This window comes from Lontra canadensis, unplaced genomic scaffold (genome assembly GCF_010015895.1).
Source record: "Lontra canadensis isolate GAN:19392208 unplaced genomic scaffold, GSC_riverotter_1.0 scaffold82, whole genome shotgun sequence".
Classification (NCBI taxonomy): Eukaryota; Metazoa; Chordata; class Mammalia; order Carnivora; family Mustelidae; genus Lontra; species Lontra canadensis.
This window is the reverse complement of record NW_022631076.1, coordinates 8,323,130-8,344,393: the sequence shown is the minus strand read 5'-3', so window position 1 is coordinate 8,344,393 and position 21,264 is coordinate 8,323,130. Positions and strand designations below refer to the sequence as shown.

Genomic DNA, 21,264 nt, shown 5'->3' with positions numbered 1-21,264 from the left:
AAAATCTACCTTATAGCTCAATGTTTTCTATTTGTTCCATCTCTTCTTTATTTTGTCCTTTGTATGTATCCTTTTGGGTTAATTAACTGCTAATTAAAATTAACTGTTAGATTAAAATCTACCTTTTAGCTAAATGTTTTCTATTTGTTCCATCTCTTCTTTATTTTTTCCTTTATATGTATCCTTTTGGGTTAATTAACTGCTAACTGAAATTAACAGTAAATTAACTGTTAATTAAAGAGAATCTTTAAACAGACTCCTCACTGAACATAGAGCTGGATATGGGCTCAATTTTACAACCCATGAGATGATGACCTGTGCTGAAACCAAGAGTTGGGCACCCAACCTACTGAGCTACCCAGGTGCCCCTTTTCAGCACTTCATTACAACTGCCACTTCTTGGGGCACCTGAGTGGTTCAGTCCATTGAGTGTCCAACTCTTGGTTTCAGGTCAAGTCATGGTTTAGGGTCCTAGGATTGAGCCCCACATTGAGGTCCACACTCAGCAGGGGAGTCTTCTTGAAGATTCTCTCTCCCTCTCTTTCCATCCCTCTCCCACTCATGTGCATGAGTGCTGTCTCTCTCATAAATAAATAAATCTTAAAAAAAAACCAAAACCTGCCACTCCATTATCTTCTGACTTGGTGGTTTCTGACAAAAAGAAAAGGAAATCATTTTGCTCACTCATGTTTGTGGACTGAATTTGTAACCACTGCTCATATAGCATATTGCCATTTGGTTTTTACCATCCTATGAGGTAAGGAATTACTATTCCCATGTACAGATGAGATTCAGAAAGGGTGAGAAGAGGAGGTAGGATTCCATTTGGGTCCTACTGAATTGCATGGGACCACCACCCCGGGGTGCCTTCTGGGACTGTGAGGTGTGAGTGTGAGAATCAGGATCAGGACCTGGCACTGCCCATGCCCTCAGCCTGTGCTAAAGAAAGCTTTGAAGGACTGAAGGGGTTGAGGGGAACACAGAGGCATTTAGGGTGAGGGAAAAGACCTGGCATGGCTTAGAGTGGACGGAGGCGGGGTGGGTGAAGCTGGTGGGCTTCCCACGTGGACTCAGTAGGAAGCAGATCTTGGGGGAAAGAGTAGTAATAACTGGAGACGTGTGGCTTTTCCTCTTGTTCCCATGTGAGAAGGGGTGGAGTGCTCATAACCTTGGAATGTGGGCCCCAAACCAGGGCAGGAGTGGAGCATGTCTTGATGTTGAGGAATCCAGGCCCTGGGGACTGGGGGTGAAGGTGTATGAACGGGAAAGTGATAAAGAATGGAGCTGCAGGATAACAGCCCCAAGACTTCTGCCCACTCAGAACTCTCTCCCTTTCTTCAGAATCACCCCAGCCTGTAACTCCAAGAGGAAAGGATAGGGGGAAGGGGGGTTGCACCTCTTTCTTTTACACACACACATGCACACCTCCCCTCCACACACAATCCTTTTGTGCCTTCCGGTAGGTTTAATTACATACTCGTTCATTCATTTCTTTATCCATTTCTTTATCAATAGATATTATTGCAACCCCTACTGTGCAAACTGATTTTCCTGAATGCGGGGTGGGCGTGGGCAAAGCATGCTGCTTGCTGAGTGGCTCGCAGTTTCCAGCTCCCCTCAGAGATGACACCTAGTAAGACCTGCATGCGAGGCTCAGTTTTCTGGGGGCCCCTGTAGAGAAGTAATGCCCTGGTGTTATCTGGGGAGCTGGCCTGGCAGTAGGTCTCTGCTGGGGCATGAGCAAGGTTCACCTTTGAGCCAACATGTCCATACATGAGAAGCTGCTGTTCTTCGCTATTCAATACATTGAGCGATTCGTCCTAACCTCCTCCCTTCCTCCCTTCCTTCCTCCTCCCTCTCCCTGGGGGACCAGTCTGCTGAACCACCTAGTCCCAAGGTTGGCCTTCCACTTGTAGGCATCCAAGGCTTCTTGCCTCCCTGCTGCCCATCCACACCACCATGCCCTTCAAAGTCTTCCTTAAAGACCACCTCCTCCAGGAAACCTTCTGGGAATCCCATAACAGAATTCATCATGTTAACCTCTTGGCTCTCATATCAAATTGCTTGTACCTCTGTTCCACAGTTAACCTGGTCTATTTTCACTAGAGGCAGCTCCTGGAGAATGGATTATCCCTGTTCTTCCCAAACCCCAGGTGTGCTCTACAATGTTGAGACATGACCAGGCCTTTCTTGTGAAAATGCTTCCATGGCCTCCCTTTGCTCTGGAGATCAAGTACGAGCCTGTGATTGTGATCTGGCCTCCCTCTCCCACCTCATCTGTAAACCCCACAAGATCAGGGACCGGAGGAGGCCACACTGTGTGCCACTCATCCCAAACAGCTGGCCAGACAGAGCTGACCAAGCTCAGCCCCAGTCCCAGAATGGGGCTCCTGGGGGCTCTGCCAGGCTGGGGTGGCCTGGAGGAAAGATCCCCACTTTTCTTGCAAGAGTAATGAAGTGAGGATGGGTCCCCAGAGAAGCCCTCCTCTTGCCACTTCCTGGAGCATGAAAGACACACAGGCATGCTAAGCCCTTCCCCTCCAGCCTTTCCTGGCTCCAACAGAGTCCAGGGCTGCCGAGAAGAATTCTCTGGAAGAACATTCTGCAGCTGTGGAAAGTCCCCTGAGTAATGCTTCCTGACCCCTTGGTCTAAATTGTCTGTGATGTCTGGCTTTGCAGGCTCTAAAAGAGAGGTCCGCATATTTGTGATATGATTCCATCTGATGCTAACCTGATATTTCTAGCAGCTTCCCTCCCCTACCCCTCCAGGGAGGTGGAAGTCATGAATTGGAGGAGGATATGGTCACGGTTCTGGAATCCCAGGCTTAGAAAAGCACAAAGACTCAGCATCTAGTTCACCCACCTTGGAAATCAGGCTCATTGCAATCTCAGTTTACTTCATCTATAAAATTATGTAGTAACAAAAATAACTAAAAAAACAGCTAGAAGGAGAATTGGATGTTCCAACTCTTTTCCCATGGCTATGGAAACTACTTTAAAGAAACACTGTCAGAGGAAGCGGCCGCATGAGGACATCCTTGGAGCTACAGCTGCATTGGAAATGGGGACAGGGACTCAGTTTCCAAACCCCCTTCCCATTCGAGGGGCTCCTTTGGGCTCTGTTTTACAAAACCATTTCTCTGACTCAATCATCCTGCTTCTAGGTATCAAGAGAAATGCAAATAGGTCCACACTTGCACACAAATGTTCATTGCAGCCTTTTTGGGACCAGCTCCAAATGGGAAGCAACCTCAATGTCCATCAGCAGGTGAATGGATAGGAGCAAATGATGCATTCGTACAACAGAATACCTCTAAGCGAGGACAAGTCATGGATGAACTATTGACGTGTGCCAGACTAAAAGAAGTATTTCCCATACATGCATTTGTAGGAATTCTAGAAAACACCAAGTAATCTGTAGTGATGGAGAGTGGGCCAGTGGTTGGTTGCCTGGGGGTGGGGAGGGAGGGTAGGGGGCCAAAGGGCATGAGGAAGTCTTTAAGGAAATGCTCCATATCTTGATTGAGGAATGGTTTTTAAGTATATATGTTCTATATATGAAGACATATCAATAGTACACTTTAAATACATACAATTTATTGTATGTTATTTATACTTCAATAAAACTCATAAAAGGGAAAAAAAGGCCATCAGATTGTTGCATCTTGGAAAACTAGCTCAAAAGCCACAAAAATTCTCACCAAATTGTCACCAAAGCTAGTCCTGGGACCTTGTTCTCCCCAGAGCCCTGTGACCAATGTTGAACCCAACGTTCATCCCGCTAGTGTTCCCCAGCTGGGGAGAGGCTCTAGAAGTTTCCAGGAGGATACATGAGAAGACTTCTTTGTCTTTTTGCTGGCAAAGCAGGGCTTAGAACCTGGAGTTTTCGGACTGGGTGCGGCTTCTTACAAGAGTCCCAGAGCCTCATTTCCAGCCCCTTCACAGGCAGGCCCAGTCACCTCCCATTATGAGCGTTTCCAAAATTCTGGGCCCCCAATCTCCCGCACTGCCAAGCTCCATTTTCCATGATCTTCAAACCACCTTCTTGGAAGGACTTGCTCCTCCCGGGTCTTACTGAAGACGGGTGTCAGGTTTATGAGGACCTGTCCCCTGGGAGCACCGTGTGGTCAGCATTGGAGTGGGCTGCGGGCTACAGGTTTTCCAAATATTGGAATGAAATGAAAAAACCCACACTCATGCTACCACAAGGTGTTAAGCAGAGAAGAAGGCAGACATTTATTTATGTCCTCTGCCAAGAGCTTCTCAGGAAAGACTCAAACGGAACACAAAAGTACTAACCAAGCAACACGTGTTTTGGTTTGATTGTTTTAGTCTTTGCTTTCAATTGCTTTCCCGGTACCCATTAGTGCTGGGAAATGCATGGGAAGCTCAGAAATGAGAGGATGGGTGATCCACTCAGAGATAAGACGGGTGTGAGGAGTGGAAGTGGGGGTGTGTGTGTGACAGGGGTCATGTGCTACTTTAGATGACCCCAAACACTTTCCAAATTTCCTTATGCCTTAAAACTGTTAGGAATTGAAGAAAAGAGAAATTCTTTTGGCCTAGAATTATCAGCAAGGAGGAAATGGGGTTTAAGGAATAGAATGAAAGAAAACCATGAGGGAGAGAACAAAGGGTAAGAAAGGCCAATGATAAAGCAAGAAATAAATGTAAAAGAGAGTAGAATTTCATTTGATTGGACACAATGCTGAATATGGCCATAATTATGTAAAAATTAAATAAAACCCAGAAATACGTTCATCCATATGTCTCTGTACATCACTGAAAATGCCCACACACCATCTAGAGGGATATGCTTCAGACGGTAGACAATGGGAGTGTTAGTCAGAGTGTGGGGTAATCAAGCAGGAGTTTTCGTTTATCTCTATTGTTTAAATATTCTATCATTATTCCCAAGACATCTGTGCATTTTTCTTTCATTATCTATTTTTCAACTTTTGTTTATGGTGGTCAAATATATGTAACATAAAATTTACATATGTCTTAACCACTTCCAAGCACAGGGTTCAGTGTCTTCACTGTGCATCCATTCTTCTCCAGATCTTTTCCCTCTTCACCCCCAATGGAAACTCTGTAGCCATTAAACAGTAACATCTCCCAGACCCTGGTAACCACCATTCCATTTCCTGTCTCCGTGAAATTTGACTACTCAGGAGCACCTCATGTAAGAGGAAATATACAATTGTCCTTTGGGATCTGCCTTATTTCATGGAACATAATATTTTATTTTTTTTTTAAGATTATTTATTTATTTAGTTGACAGACAGAGATCACAATTAGGTAGAGAGGCAGGCAGAGAGAGAGGAAGGGAGAGAGGAAGGGGAGCAGGCTCCCCACTGAGCAGAGAGCCTGATGCGGGGCTCGATCCCAGGACCCTGGGATCATGACCTGAGGCAAAGGCAGAGGCTTTAACCCACTGAGCCACCCAGGGGCCCCTCATGGAGCATAATATTTTCAAAGGCTGTGCGTGTTGTAGCACATGTCAGAATTCCATTCCCTTTTAAGATGGGATAATGTTACACCGTATGGATAGACTACATTTTGTTTAGCCATTCATCCATCCATGGACACTGGGGTTTTTGCCGCCTTCTGGCTATTAGGAAAAATGCTCTGAACATGGGTGTACAAATATCTCTTTGAGACCCTGCTTTCCATTTTTTAAAAAGATTTTATTTATTTGAGAGCGAGAGAGTGAGGGGGAGGAGCAGAGAGGGAAGGAGAGTGAGGGGGAGAGAATCTCAAGCAGACTCTGTGCTGAGCTTGGAGCCCAAGGTGGGGCTCGATCCCATGACCCCGAGATCATGACTGAAGCTGAAACCAAGAGTTGGACACCCAACCGACCGAGCCACACAGATGCCCCCTTTGCTTTCAATTCTTTGGGTGTACACCCAGAAGCGGGATTGCTGGAGCCCATGGTAATCCACGTTTATTTGTGCAAGCAACCACCATACTGTTTTCCCCGGCTACTACAGTCTTTTACCCACCAGCTGTGCACAGGGGTTCCAGTATCTCCACTTATTTGCCAACACTTACTACTTTCTCTTTATTTATTTATTTTTTTTTTATAACAGCCATCCTAATGGGTATGAAGTGGTAACTCATTATGGTTTTGATGTGCATTTTCCTAATGATTAGTGATGGAGAGTATCATTTCATGTGGATCTGTGAATTTTTAAAGTTTATTTATTTTTAAAAAAGATTTTATTTATTTATTTGACAGAGAGAGAGAGAGAGAGCACAAGTAGACAGAGAGGCAGGCAAAGAGAGAGGCTCCCTGCTGAGCAGAGAGTCTGATGCACGGCTCGATCCCACAACCCTAAGACCATAACCTGAGCCGAGGGCAGAGGCTTAACCCACTGAGACACCCAGGCACCCCTATTTACTTATTTTTTAAGTGATGTCTACACCCAACAATCTCAGGGGCCCAACTTCATGACCTTGAGGTCAAGAGTTGCCAGCTCTTCCAACTGAGCCAGCCAGGTGCCCCATCATGTAAATGTGAGAATTTTTAAGTGATAGAATATTTAGAAGATTTCAGCCTGAGATGTGACCTTTCCGCCCCGGATGGAGGGTGCCCTCCTTCTCTGCACTGGTAGCTTGACAGAGGTGTAAGGGTCAGGGATGTGGGAAGTAGGGGCCAGGGATGCAGGAAGGTAGAGGAGAGAGGGAAGGAAAGTCCCAGCAATCAGCATACTAGATAAGAAAGTTACAGCCCTCTTGAGCAATTACACAGCTATTTCGCTTCTAGATGGGCAGAAACCAGCCCCTAGATAGGGCTGTCCAGCTGCCTTGTGGCTGAAAGGCAGCCTCTGCAAAAGTTAAGGGCAATTTGCAGGTGGGAACAAGCTCATTCCCAAGTTGTGCGGAAGACACAGTCCAGGCAGGGTGCGGACGTGCTTGACCTCTGGAGAGTTTCTGGAAATGCCCGGGTATAGCTGTTAATTAATCCACACAGTTTAAAGAGATTTTCCGAAAGGATGTGGCAGCCTGGCTACCTTCACTTTATCGAGAGCTTCCCATTGCAGAGCGAGCTCAAGGATATTTCTCCAGGTCCACCCACATTTCTCTCTGGTCAGCTCTGCTCGCATGAGTTTCTGACCTTGGGCGGGGGGGTGGGGTGGATAGGGGAAACACTGTGTAAGTGGCAGTCAAAATCAAAGTCAGCAGTAAGACTTCGTGGCTGAGATTTTGCTACCTCTGAGTTCAAAAGCTGAAGGCTTTTCAGTAATGCGATTTGTCCTGGGTGTAACACTTTCTTAACAAATATTGCTCAAACCAGAAGCCAAGCTGGGTATTTGTGATTCACACCCTTTCCTGTCTTACCACATCCAAGCCTAATTCGGCTTCCTGGGCTTTTGCGGTGTTTGTTAGTTTAAAAATAAACACCCCCCCCAAAATCCCTTTGACATTCCCACAAAGAACAAGTCACTGTAGTGGAAGGTTTGCAGATGGGGAAAGTGACGTAAGAGATGGACTTACTCAAAATCTTGATGTAATTGCAATTCAGTTAAGCCGGAAGGGCCCCCCTCTCTGAGGGGCCTGTGCCCTGCCATTCCGTCTGGCAAATGGGCCCTTCTACCTGCCATCTTTGTAAAGCCTTTTTCCGCTCGCCTGGGCAGTTAGAAACTCCCTCCTCTGGACTCATTCAGCACCTCGAGGGCACTTAGCACATCCAAGTGGTGCCTCATGTAGACACTTCCTCTCTCCCATTAGCCTAGAACCTTGCGAAGTGTCCAGCACACAATAGGTCTTCTAGAATCTCTGAAGAGCCAAGCCAGCTTCAGCACGGTGGTCTCTGATTTAGGCAGGAACCAGGCTGGACCAGGCTCCACAGTTTTCAGCCTGTTTCTACCGAGCACAGGGGACTGAGGAGGGCCCACCAGCAATGCCCCTGGTGGGATCCAGGATATTCCAGTTCCCAGTCCTCAGGAGGATGCTGATCCCACAGCCAGCCCCATTGGGCTTCCCATACTCAGGGGGGAAGTGTGGGTTTGCTACTGAGAAAAGCCACAAATCAACAGTACTAAGCATTTTTCTAGAAACTTGAGCCTGACCTGAGGACAGCACCCCGCCAAGCTGCTCTGGGCCAGCTCCAGTCTTGGTACTTCCTGGGGGCTTTCTGACTCCGGAAAATATGGCTCCCCATTGCCAGTATCAGGCCTTCAGGATCTGGAAACCGGCAAGGGGCTGCAGAGCTGCCCAAGGGTAGGCTCCCTCTCCGCTGAGATAGTGGAAGGGAATGTAAATTGAGGAAATACCCGTTGTGGAATGCCCGCAGCCTTGTCTGCCCCCACCTCTGCCCGGTTCCTGTGCCTTTGGCCACTGGGAGCCCTTGGCAAGGTTTCTGGGCCAGATGCAGCAGCCCTGGGCTTTTTTTGTTTTCTTCCGTCGCATTTGCTTTAATATGAAGGACTATGATCCGCCCCCCCCACCCTCGCATTTGGAACAGAGACTCAGCAAACCCTTTAACACATCCAGGGGACCTTTAAGTAGCTTCGATGTGACTATTATGATTCTTCATATCTTTTGTATAACTTCTTTGTGTCCCTTCCATGCATTTATAATTTTTTTAAGTTACCGAAACAATAGAACTGGACAAGGAAAATTGGAAAGTACCGAAAAAAGGAAAAAAAACTGGTTTACTCAAAATCTCATCATCGAAACAGCCATTGAGGTGTATTTGAGTTCTTTCTCAGGCGGGTGTCTCTGTTTAGCTGAAGTCAGAGTGAACGTGAAACACTGTGACTCGTTCTGGGTTTTTGTCCCCATTCACATGGAGCTGTGAGCAGCTTTTCCTTGAAACTCTGTTCACCATAATCGTTTTAGTACTTAAAGAATATGAAAGGATGGAATTTCTTTAAAATCATCCCTTACTTGTTTCTTGAAAATTTTACTTCTAGTGGTGCCTGAGTGGCTTAGTCGGTTAAGTGTCTGCCTTTGGCTCAGGTCATGATCTGAGGGTCCTGGGTTTGAGGCCCTCATCAGGCTCCACATCGGGTTCCCTGATCAGCTGGAGCCTGCTTCCCCCTCTGCCTGCCCTGCCTGCCGCTCCCCCTGTTTGTGCTCTCTAGCTTGCTCTCTCTCTCTCTGTCAAATAAATAAAATCTTAAATAAATAAAATAAATAGGTAAATAATTTTACTTCTAGGAATTATTCTTTAAAAAAAAAAATATGTTGGCCTATCGTTGGCAATGCAAACTGGAACTGGCAACCGCACTGGAAAACAGTATGGAGTTTCCTCAAAAAGTTAAAAATGGAACTACCCTATGACGCAGCAGTTACACTATCAGGCATTTATCCAAATGATACAAAAATGCTGATTTGAAGGGTACATGCACCCCAATGTTTAAACTAGTGATGTCCACAATAGCCAAACTATGGAAGGAGTACAAATGTCCATCAACTGATGAATGCGTAAAGGTGTGGCATATATATATATATAGGAATACTATGCAGCCATCAAAAAGAACAAAATCTTGCCATTTGCAACAATGTGGATGGAACTAGAGGGTGTTATGCTAAGCGAAATAAGTCCATCAGAGAAAGACAAATATCATATGATTTCACTCACATGTGGAATTTAAGAAATAGAACAGATGAAAATAGTAGAAGGGAAGGAAAAATAAAGTAAGGTAAAGACAGAGATGGAGATAAACCATAACAGACTGTTAACTATAGAGAACAAACTGAGGGTTGATGGCGGGAGGTGGGTGGGGGATGGGTGAGATGGGTGATGGGCATTAAGGAGGCACTGGTTGGAATAGCACCGGGTGTTTATGGAAGTGATGAATCATTAAATTCGACTCCTGAAACCAATACTACACTATATGTTAACTAACTTGAATTTAAATTAAAAAAAAAAAAACACATCTAAAAAAAAATGTGTTGGCAGAAATGAACTACTGGGACTTCATCAAGATAAAAAGCTTTTGCACAGCGAGGGAAACAGTCAACAAAACCAAAAGACAACCGACAGAGATGGAGAAGTACATTTGCGAATGGCATATTAGATAAAGGGCTATTATCCAAAATCTATAAAGAATTTATCAAACTCAACACCCAAAGAAAAAATAATCCAATCAAGAAATGGGCAGAAGACATAACAGACATTTCTGCAAAGAAGACATCCAAATGGCCAACAGACACATGAAAAAATGCTCAACATTACTCGGCATCAGGGAAATACAAATCAAAACCACAATGAGATACTACCTCACACCAGTCAGAATGGCTAAAATTAACCAGTCAGGAGACAGATGCTGACGAGGATGTGGAGAAAGGGGAACCCTCCTATACTGTTGGTGGGAATGCAAGCTGGTGCAGCCACTCTGGAAAACAGTATGGATTTTCCTCGAAAAGTTGAAAAGAGAGCTACCCTACGACCCAGCAATCGCACTACTGGGTATTTACTCCAAAGATACAAATGTAGTGATTTAAAGGGGCACGTGCACCCAAATGTTTATAGCAGCAATGTCCACAATAGCCAAACTATGGAAAGAGCCTAGATGTCTATCAACAGATGAGTGGATAAAGAAGATGTGGTATATATATATATACAATGGAATATTACACAACCACCAAAACCATCAAAAAAACAAATGTTTCTATTTGGGTTTTTATCCAACAACGTGGATAAAACTAGAGGCTACTATGCTGAGTGAAATAAGTCAATCAGAGAAAGACAATTATATGATCTCACTGATATGAGGAATTTGAGAAACAAGACAGAGGATCATAGGGGAAGGGAGGGAAAAATGAAACAAGATGAAACCAGAGAGGGAGACAAATGCTAAGAGACTCTTAATCTCAGGAAAAAAACTGAGGGTTCCTGGAGGGGAGACGGGTAGGAGAGATGGAGTGGCTAGATGATGGACATTGGGGAGGTTATGGGCTATGGTGAGTGCCGTGAATTGTGCAAGACCGATGAATCACAGACCTGTACCCCCGAAACAAAAATATATTATATATTAATAAAAACAAAACGAAACAAACAAACAAACAAACAAACAAACAAATGTGTTGGCATTCTCTCCCCATGTCCAGCTCTGGATGTCCCGTTCAGTTGTCTTTGTCTTGGTTTCAGTATCATCTAGGTCCCTGGAGGGTCTCTACCTCTTCAGGGCTCCCAGCCTGCTGGGAAGACACAAGCACAAGGAACTGCTGGGACTTCCAACCTGTAGGCCTCCTGCTCTTGTGTCCCCACACTGAGCAGCGGTAAAGGCAGTCGGGCAGTCAGACCCATGGAATCAACACATGGCCCATTTCACATGGTTCCTGACCAGTGGCAGAGAAAATGTAGCCTGTCTGCACACGGTCAGGCAGGCAGATAGATGATGGTTTTTTGAAGGCCCCTGAAGAAGAAATGAAAGACTAAGTTAAGGGTCCCAGAGCAGCCCTGGCTAACAATTATAGGAACTGACAAAGGGCTGTATACACAATACCACGTGGGAGATAATTTTTGGAAGATTTAAGGGATTTTCAAGGGCAATTTTTATTTGACTTTCTACTTTCACTCTGACTTTTGAACAAGACATGACTCCATGACCGTTGGGAACAACAAACTAATTTGGTTGCTTTTCTAACATAGGTCATGTTCTTTCGGTAACCTCCAGGAAGGGAGAAATGATAAAGGTCATTCATCCCCCTCCTCCAACTTCTCCATGTGATGGCATGTAACAACAAAAACAAGTCTTCCGGGGTGCCTGGGTGGCTCAGTGGGTTAAAGCCTCTGCCTTCAGCCCTGGTCATAATCCCAGGGTTCTGGGATTGAGCCCCACATTGGGCTCTCTGCTCAGCAGGGAGACTGCTTCCTCCTCTCTCTGCCTGCTTGTGATCTCTATCTGTCAAATAAATAAATACAATCTTTAAAAAAAAAAAACACAAAACAAGTCTTCCACCAAATTCTGCTAAGGGCACGCCTGCATAAAAGCAGTCTAGGTAACCAGTTCTTGTAAAGTCAGGGATGGGAGAATCAGTCAGTGTTCCGTGTGTCCAGCAAAAGAGCCCTCCATGACGTAGGAGAACCCAGGACCAAATGGAACTCAAGACTTAGGCTGTACTCCTGAGGGGTAAGCCTGGTCTTGCAATGGTGGTGGATATCCTAAGCTAATCACAGTGAGCAACATTCATTGACCCAAGAAAAAGTTAAAACTTTCTTCTAACAGCCAGCCCTGGCATGTGGATTCCTAGTTAGACTGCTTGCGTTGTGAGGTGCAGACAAAGGTCGGCTTACACCTGGAAACCACCAAAACACCCACCGACAGGGGATTGCTTTCATAACGTTGGGCACAATCCTGTAATGAAACCCTCTGCTACTGAAATAAAAAAATAAGGAAACTCTCTGGGAATTGGGGAAGCAAAGCTTCCAGGATGGAGGAATCAGTGGAGATAAAGTGCAGATGCACGAGTGGATAATAACCTACATTTAGTGCACATGGACGTGGAGGGAAATAAGAGCTAATATTTGTACTTGCTTATAATGGCAAAAAGAGTCTCTGGAAGAATACCCCAGGAACTAATGAGTTACCTCTGGGGGCAGGAGTGGGAAACAGGTTTGGGAATGTGGCCAGTAGGCATAGGCGGGAAGCAAGACTTTTCACTGTAATATATTTTATACTGTTTTGATTTTTAATTATGTCAATGTATTACCTCTTCTAAGCAAATAAATATATGACTTAATTTTCACATGCATACATCATACTGTTTCTACCAAAGTATTTTAAAGTAAATTCCGGCACAGGCAATGCGACAGTGGCCATCCGTCCTGGTGTCCCTTTAAGGCGGTGCTTCTCCAGCTAGGGGGCCAGGCACACAAAAACCACAGGACAAATATCTTGCCGGAAGATCTACAAGGAAAACAGATGCAGAGGTATTCTGGAATAGAAGGTAGCTTTGCAGGGAACCCTCCTGGCTTGCTGCATATAACCAACCATTGGCCTTCAGTTCTGTGGGGTGGAGTGAACAGTAATCTGGAGATCTCTGTGCCCAGCATGGTGTTAGGGTCCGTCCTTGGAATTTTCAGCTGTCTGGGTGTTTTGGACTTTCTAAAGCAAATTTCATTTGGTCTCCACAATGCCTCTGAGATGTAGTAAATACTATCCTTGTTTGACACAGGAAGAAATAGGGCTCAAAGGCTACGAGATCGGATGAAAATAATTCGACTATGGTACCTCTCAGATCAGGACTTTTATTCTGACACATGAACCGTGGCTCTGCCCTGTTAGGAATTTTACGCATATCTGGATTTTTTCATTTAAGACAAGAGCTATCATTGTTTTGCACTGGGCCTCTGTATTTTGTTTTGTTTTGTTTTTATTTATGTAGTGTATTTTCCTGAAGGTTTCTCCAGGAATGTCTACACGCACACACCAAAGAAGGTCCGGGGACAATGAGAGGAGGTAAAAGAATTTGAGGCCATGAGGCTTCCACCCCTGCAGCCGGAGGGTCACTAAAATGGCCTTGACCTTTCTGACGGCCATTGCTGAAAGGGAACGCCAGCCACCCGTCCCGGGCTCGGTCCCTGGAGGAATGCTGGAGGGCCGTGCAGACCTGTGACAGCCCACAGACCTAACATCTCTGGCCACAAGTAGAGAGAGAAAACAGAAGTCTGGAAGTGGAGAGGCTCTTCCTTACCCTTGGTCATTCTCACATGAGAAACTCCAGACCCGCTTCCTGGACAGGGTGAGGTGTGGGCTGATCCGTGATCACTGCTCCTTATCAGTGTTTCCGACTGTGACTCAACCACTGCCAACACTCAGCGCAGAGAGGTTGTTGCCCTGCAAAGGGCAGGGCTAACTAGGGCCACCTCATGGTGTCACTTGCTCTCTGATCTCAATGGCATCTGTATGCATCACCTTGATGCTCGGGTAGGAACTAGGACGTGGGATTTCCTCACGTGATTCTGACAGGGGAAGACAGGGGAACGTCAATGCCTTCACTGTAGGGAAAACAAGACCTAGAACAGAGGATGGAACCAGGCCTCGAATCCAAGTCAGGAAATGCTTGTCTTCCAGCCACGACAAGTGTCCGTGTAGAGAGTCTGGGGACCAGGAGCTGCCGGTGCTCCTGGCTACTAGAGCCTGTTTTGGTCTGCTGCTGTGTCTCCAGTGCCAGCCAGAGTGGCTACCTCGGCAGTCACACCATCGTGTGCTCAGAAAGGCCCACACTTGGTTTAATGTTCTGCTGTTACCAACTGGAAATCCCTGATAAATTTGCCTTTAAAAAAAAAAAAAAGAAAAGAAAATGTATTGTGGTGAAATACACAGAATATAAACTTTGCCATTTTTTTTTAAACTTTGCCATTTTTCAGTGGATAGTTGGTATCATTAAGTACATTCACAGTGTTATATGGCTATCATCACTATGTATTTCCAGACGATGTTCTCATCGTCCCAACCAGAAACTCTGAACCTGTCTCTCCCCATTCCCCTCCCAGCCCTCAGCCTCTAGGCGTCCCTATTCCACCTCTGTCTCTATAAACGTTACTATACTAGGAACCTCATATGAGTGGAATCATTCAGGATTTGTCTTTTTGTGTCTGGCTTATTTCACTCCGAATAATGTCTTCAAGTTTCATCCATATTGTAGCGTGTGTCAGAATGTCCTTCCTTTCTAAGCCAGAATCATCTTCCGTTGCGTGACTTACCGTATTTCATTTCTCAGTTCACCTGTCAGCAGACGTGTGGATTTCCATTTTGGTTTTGGCTATTGGGCACAACGTCGCTATAAACAGCAGCATATACGTTGGTTTTCATTTATTTTTTTAAAAACAGAAGATACACTAATAAATGGAGTGTGGTAGGTTCAAAACCTTCAAAACCCAAAGCCAGTGGGAAGAAAATAGCAAGAAGGATAGTGGGTGGTTAAAATATAGGGAAACTTGCTCAAGGGCAAGGTTGTTTCCTGGTTGACTTTCTTCCTTGTTCATTTTCGTCAAGCTGTTTGTCCTTAACCAGGGTTCAGACACCTTGTTGGTTAAATAATAGCTTTGGGTAGGGGGAGAGAAACATTAAATGTATCTACTGACTATAAATGTATCCCAATTTCAGAAATGCTTCACGTGGATAATTATGAAAGCTGGAGGACGTTCACCACACTGTACTTTAAGATCTGAAATTTTAATAAGAAAAAAAGAAATGATTTGGAAAATTTAAAAAGTGTATCTTGAAGGAGAGCAAAGAGGGTCCATCCTATTTCCCGACTCAGGCCACCATTCCCGACGAGTCTCCATCGCAAGGGTTGGAAGTGTGAGACCTGGTTCCTGTCCGTGGGTCCTGTCTGTACTGGGTCCCCCTGGAAGGCCTCCCGGGGGCCAGAAGGTTTGTAAGCAAGTTGCCATGGAATTATTCCGTTCCTCTCCACGGCTGGCCCCATACACTGAACTGAACTGAATTCCAGTGCAATTAGCCTCCTGGATGGAGAAGCAAGAAGAGGAGGGGGAGCCCCCAGCTTTGCTCTTGGGAAGGGATTCTGTCTCCTGCTACCCCAGGAGGGCCGGAAAGGGTGGAGCTGCCTGGGAGAAGGGGGACCCACACTGTAAACTGATGCTTCCTTCAATCCCCAGCCCCCACCCTTCCTTATATTTGGAATTGTAACAAAAGAAGGAACATTAAACCAGATAGTAATACTCTGCCAGCTTTCTTGTGGTCCAGGAACATCTGCTTGAGAAACTACACATTGTGGGGTGAGTCACTGGGGTCCGGCCTGCTCATTGGCTGAGACAATCTCCTGATGCTGGAGGAAAAACTCGTCTTTCTCCCATTGGAAGGGAACAAACCCAGGGTGTCCTGCAACTGCGTGGCTCGGGTGATGGTGTCGTCCACTGCTCCAACTGCCGTCTTTCCGTGTCTCTCCCTGGCCGTGTGCACGGCCTCCTGAGACCGCTAAGTTTGGAAAAGGCTGGGAAAACAAGAGACGCAGTTGCAGTCTTGCCAACAAAGTCTGTGCATGAGTGTCTGCTGCTTAAAGAACGGGCCCCAAACCCCACGCCTGGTTTAAATGAGCGGTCCCTCCTGGGGATGTCAGTCTTGATGTGATTGAAAACCTGTGATGGCTTCTTAATCCTGCAATAAAAAATCACACTTTCCAAGGGAGCAGCAGCCCACTCCTGGTTTGGATCTGAGGACACGGGCCTGGCAGGTGGCTCCCCAAGCAGCTCAGCGAGGGCAGAGCTCCAAGACTGGTGTGTGGCTTATTGTGGGAAAGGCAGTGCCAGCCCCTGAGCCGCGTGGCCCTGGGCAGGACACTTCCTCTCTTGGTCCTCAGTGTCCCCATCGGTGAAATGCTTGACTCTGAAGAACTTGTCCAGGCAAGAATTTCAGGGAGACAAAGCCAAGACATCGCTGGCGCTCTCTCTTCAACCTCTACAAGAACTGCCCCATTCTCTCAGGGAAAAAAAAGGGGGGGGTGGGAGGAACAAAATGGCCCATGGTCATGGAATGGATCTTTGCTGGTCCGTATCAGGCAGGAACCCCGGCAGAAAGGAACAGCCCTGAGCTGCCCTCTCTCTGCCCTGACCAGCGGTCTTCCAACCTTTCACTTCACATTCTGGCAAAATAGAGTGGGTGGGAGTTTAGGGGTTCTGAGTTCAGCCCTGTCCGTTGCTGTGCTCAGTCCCCAAGTCTGTCTGAGCCTGTGCTCTCACCTGTGAAATGCTGGGGGGGTGGGGGGTGGGGGGAGGGGAGGTGGGGCAGAGCGGAACATTCCTGTTCTAATGGTATTGTGAGAATCGAATATGAAAGCGCTTTTAAAAGGATAAAGTTCCACTCCTGTTTAAAGGATTATTATTTACTTAATTCCTTGAAAGAAGATCACAGTGAGAACTTTCTCTGTTGGGGTGGGGTGAGGGGATGGAGTTTTCTGGGGATAATTTCAACATCATCTGGTGGGACATTTACACCTGGCCTAGCTAGTCAGTAAACCTTTATCCCGGAGACATTTTCAGCCAGATCTCACTACTCTGTAAATGCGCCAAAATATGGCCTTAGTGTACTGGCCTAAAATATTTCCAGGTTGGTTTTTTACTCACAGCAGTCTCGGGCTGTTAGCCCAAAGCCTGCCAATGCCAAACTCAAATTTTTACACACCCAACTTCTTAAAATATAACCCAAATAAGTATATTTTTAGCTACTTAGGGCCTACCTATTTTTCATACCCCATGAAACTGCACCCAATGTCTGCTCACCACAAATAAGAAAAATCCTGTGAAAGATCACCACATCGCGGCTGCCTTCTGGAACTCCCTGACCCGGAGACTACCCCATCCTTGCCACCTGGGTACATAAGTGTCCTTTCTGCCCCCAGGAGTTCGCATGGTCTGGTGACCCTCTTGTGGTTGGCTTCGTGCCTCTGTCTCTGGAAGGTCTCTTGCTGGGATAACCTTTCCTTCTGCTTCCGCATTGTCCATCCAGCACCATCCAGTGAGGCTTGCTGCGTGTCACTGCTCTGTGGTCCTGTGTCTTCCTTGACCATCCCTGAATTCCTCAGACTTACCACTCACTCAGCCTGTTCCTGAGTCAGAAAACCTCAGACATTTTTCCAGCGGCTCAGCTTCAACGTTTGTGCAAACATCAGCAAACCTCCTAAGTCTGGAAATTCTCCGCTCGGAGCCATGCTCCTCCTCAGTGCTCAGGGCCTTCCGAACTGGCAGCAGCTCCTGAGAAACCAGGGGGCAACACCCCAAACCCAACCCAAATGTCTGGGCTTCAGGCATGCCATGACACCTGTGATCAGACCCGTGTGCCTGGAGGTGGGCACGGCTGCACTCTGGGCAGGGATGGGGTTGGAAGGGAACCTGGCAGGTGATTTACCCAAAAGAGATGACTGAGGAGAGAGAGAGAGCTGGAGCTGAAGGGCCCCAGAGAGAATAAGAGCAGCTTCATTTCACAGAAAAGGAAATTGAAGTCTGGGAAGTTGTGCGAGTGACTTGCGTGGCTCACAAACTAATTTCCGGCAGAATGGGGGCGCGGAATCCACGGCTTTTCAACCACATGCAGCTGCATCTTGCACAGAGCCAGGCTGTACCCGCGGGCACAACGTGCCAGGAGAAGGGTGCCTGCAGACGGGCCGTTACCTTCATCTTACAGCTCTAACACCTGAGCATCTCCTTCCCCAGCCCCCGTGACTGGTTCGGGGCGAGAAGCATGCCGGCAGAGCCTACGGTCATCAATATCACTTTTGCTGGAACAGCGGGAAGAGTGTGTGTGTTCTCCTAGCTGGCCACAAACCTGGACAGCGTGGGCGAGACCTGCCATCATCCAACCCTTCTCTCACACAGACGGCGAAGCGATTCCATCCAGAGAACAAGAGGTAGAGACTGAATCCTGGGAATATTGTTTGCGCGCCTGGATGAAGCTTCACCTGAAGTCCTCCTGGGCTCTTTGGTCAGGAAAGCCCTTTCCTACATAATACATTTGAGTCAGCTTTTCTACCCTTTTGAGCTCACACTGGGGCGTCAAATTGGCCATCTCCCTGCTGTTATTTTCTGCAAATATTCTTTGGCCATTGTCCTTCTGAGCACAGTACTCATGCTGGTGCGTCTCCTGCCAGAGCCCACCTGAGATGTTCCCAAAGTTCAGCTTAGCACCACAGACGTTTACTGGACTTTTACTGTCTGCCGGGCCATGTTGTTAGGCTTTGGGAGAGAAACAAAGATTAGAATACAGTTAGTGCTTTCCAGAAATTTATAGATTCATGGGACTCCTGAGTGGCCCAGTCGGTTAAGCACCTGCCTTCCGCTCATGTTGTGATCCCACGGTCCTGGGATCGAGCCCCACATTGGGCTACTTACTCAGTGGGATGCCTGCTTCTCCCTCTCCCTTTGCCTGTCGCTCCCCCTGCTTGTGTTCTCTCTCTTGCTAATCTCTGTCAAATAAATAAATAAAATCTTAAAAAAAAAATTTATAGATTCTGAACTTGTTATTAAGTGAACCACAACACACAGTGCTATGTGCACTTAGCCTAAGTCCACGCAAGGCCCAGAGAGAACATCTAGAGAGAAGGAACTCTGTGTGGGAGGCGGAGGGAGGCTATCCGAACAGGACTCTGAATGAGGCGAGGTCCTTGTGGTGTGGACAGTTGTTCCCCAAAATCAGTTGGCCCTGCAGTGAGGAACTGTAGGTCTTTAGCCCTCATCCCAATGGGCTAGTTCTTTCCAGTGAATGATGCCTTCTGTAGAGAAACTGGGACCAGGTTCCTCGGGACTGAGCTGAGGGCCATTTGGCCATTTGAACCACTCTGGGGCTTTCAGGTTGGAGAAGAGAGAAATACATTCAAATGTATATTTCGGGAGCTTGAAATTCATATTCGTTTACCTGAGGATTCATCCATGGAAAATAGAAAAGAAAAGAAAAGAAAAGAAAAGAAGAAAGCATTGCATTTATTTGGGAGGTCTTAGAAACTGAGACAGGACCAAGTATAGGTAGACTTTACTGGATCTTTTCTTTCTAAGGCCCTGGTGAGCTGCCTCACCTTCCCTCCTGCCATACCTGCTTCCCTGTCCCAGCCACACATGAAGCTTGAGCGGTACTGAACTGCTTCCTGCTTCCAGAAAACACTGATTCTCTTACCTCCACATTGCCCTCTTCCGGGAATACCTCCCTCTTGGTCACCAACGAGGGAACTTCTCATCCTTTACTCCCCACCTAGAACCTTCCCACCCCTTCCTGGGACACCTATGTATTCCTTCTCCCCTATTCCCACAATCCACTATACACCCTCTGTGGGGAAAAGGGAAGAAGGGTTGAGACCTTTCAAATCAGGAAGGTGTGAAACTGAGAACATCGCAAGGCTCCACAGGGCCGGGGAATCTTAGTCAGACAGAACTGGTCTTTTCTCCCCACCACTGAGCATCAGCTCTATCACCCACCCAGGGCTCTACTTAGAATGACATCATCTGTGTCCTGAGATGATGTCAAGGCCCTTCTGGCTTAGGACTTAGCCCAGCTGGACAACCCCTGCCTAACTGCTGAAACCATCCCTAAGCCACCTGTTACTGCAACATCATAGTCATCATTAGATTATGTTGTTTTTGGCATCAGGAATGTTCCCCCTCTGGATTACAAGATCCTTAGGAGGGGGACTATGTGTTTTCATCTTTCTGTCCTTGAGGCAGAGCACAGAACTTAGCTTATAGGCAGCATTCAATACATGTACACAGAACGAGTCAGTCAGTGAATAAATACAGGAATGAATGAATGAATCTCTCCCGTGGATGGAGACTGGTGATAAAAAGAAAAATAATAGGTCCCAATCAGCCTCACAATGGGTTTTCAAAGCCTTATCTTCCCAACCTGAAAAAATAAGGAGAGTGCACACCCATAGCCATGCTTCAAAATATCCATTCTAAGAGCACCGAACTTTCTTAGAATGTCAAGTTTCCCCAAGGAAATCTGAGCCTCTTGAAAACCCTTTAGTTTGAGGATTCCTGTCAGAATCATGCACAGTCTAGAGGATCAAGTGCCGCCCTCCCAAACCCTTCTTAACGCAAAGGCTCTTTTCATTGGGGGACCTACGCTAGTTAGGGAAGAACTGGACACTCCATCCAGTTCTCTTTCTAGAAGACCACATTGCCCCATCACACTGATGATACCTGGAGGACAGCAGACGTTTGAAATATGCCAAGTAACTCCATAGACATGGGTGCCATTGCCAGCCACAGAGGAGACCGTAACTAGAGGGGATAAGGGAAGTCGGTTGAGCTCCCTGGAGATATAAAACCAAGAGACAGACTACTGGGACTTCTTGGAACCTGTTTGGGGTGAAAAGTCAGAGAAAGTAAAAAATGAAAATGAAAGAAATGAAGAATTTGAAAAGAGGTTATTACTAGAATCTAGCCAGTTGGTTTCCTGCTCGGTTTCCTGCTCGGTTTCCTTCCAGCAGCCATGGCCACGAAGTGGCTGTTGGCTAAGGAGGCTCGCTTGGGGGAGCACAGGGGGATGGGAGGTTGGGCTTGTAGGGCTTGGGGTCATTGCTTTCAAAGTTAAGAGGGCAGGAGGCTATTTCTCCTCGATGTGAACTCCTAAGTCCATTGGACCCTGTTGAAGAACTGGTGGAAGAGGAAGGTGGGCTGCCCTGGAAAGATTCTAAAATATGGCAGTGTGTGACAGATGCAGAATAAGTTTCAGCATCCAAGAGGCCTGCTTTTCCACCTCATGATTGAGACCAGGAGCTGTTCTCAAGAATGCAGAGAACCAGAGAAAAATTTAGTGTCAGATGTTCACTCCAGAAATGGAGGAGTTTAGTTTT

At 46.5% G+C, this 21,264-nt stretch overlaps 1 long non-coding RNA gene across 1 annotated transcript; it reads right to left on the bottom strand.

Annotated features, from left to right (window-relative positions):
- Window positions 1–18,846: 18,846 nt before the first annotated feature.
- On the bottom strand, window positions 18,847–20,755 carry LOC116882173. The gene is made up of 3 exons (XR_004385571.1): window positions 20,609–20,755; window positions 19,057–19,331; window positions 18,847–18,882 (listed from the first exon to the last, which is right to left on the bottom strand). It is a non-coding gene; the product is annotated as an uncharacterized LOC116882173 (long non-coding RNA).
- Between the last annotated feature and the right edge of the window lie 509 nt (window positions 20,756–21,264).